This window comes from Rattus rattus, chromosome 8 (genome assembly GCF_011064425.1).
Source record: "Rattus rattus isolate New Zealand chromosome 8, Rrattus_CSIRO_v1, whole genome shotgun sequence".
Classification (NCBI taxonomy): Eukaryota; Metazoa; Chordata; class Mammalia; order Rodentia; family Muridae; genus Rattus; species Rattus rattus.
Genome location: NC_046161.1, coordinates 73,796,835 through 73,797,821, shown reverse-complemented (window position 1 = coordinate 73,797,821; position 987 = coordinate 73,796,835).

Here is a 987-nt window from a genome sequence, read left to right as displayed (position 1 = left end):
CAGAGAATTCAGACAAAAAAGGCAGCCAAAGAGATACAAATTGGAAAGGAAGAAGTCAAAATATCACTATTTGCAGATGATATGATAGTATACTTAAGTGACCCCAAAAATTCTACCAGAGAACTACTAAGTCTGATAAACAACTTCAGCAAAGTGGCTGGATACAAAATTAACTCAAACAAATCAGTAGCCTTCCATTATACAAAAGACAATTGAGCTGAGGAAGAAATTAGGGAAATGACACCTTTCACAATAGTCACAAATAGTATAAAATATCTTTGTGTAACTCTAACCAAGCATGTGAAAGATCTGAATGACAAGAACTTCAAGTCCCTGAAGAAAGAAATAGAAGAAAACCTCAGAAGATGGACAGATCTCCCATGCTCATGGATCGATAGAATTAACAGTGAAAATGGCCATCTTTTCAATAGCAATCTACAGATTCAATGCAATCCTCATCAAAATTCCAACACAATTCTTCACAGAGATGGAAAGAGCAATTCTCAACTTTATATGGAATAACTTCCTCCCCCAAATAAAAAGCAGGATAGCCAAAACAGTTCTAGACAATAAAAGAGCCTGGGGAAATCACCATCCCTGACTTCAAACTGTGCTACAGAACAACAAGTGATAAAAACCTCATGGTAACGATACAGAGAGAGACAGAGTGATCAATGGAATAGAGTGGAAGACCCAAAAATAAACATCACACCTATGAACACTTGATCTTTGACAAAGAAGCCAAGACCATACAGTGGAAAAAAGAAAGCATTGTTGACAAATGATGCTGATGTAACTGGCAGGCTGCATATAGAAAAATGCAAAGTGATCCATAATTATCACCTGGCACAAAGCTCAACTCCAAGTGGATCAAGGATCTCAACATAAAACAGGATATATTGAATCTAAAGGAAGAGAAAGTAGGAAAGAGCATAGGGGAAAATTTCCTGAACAGAACACCAATGGCTCAGGCTCTAAGATCAACAA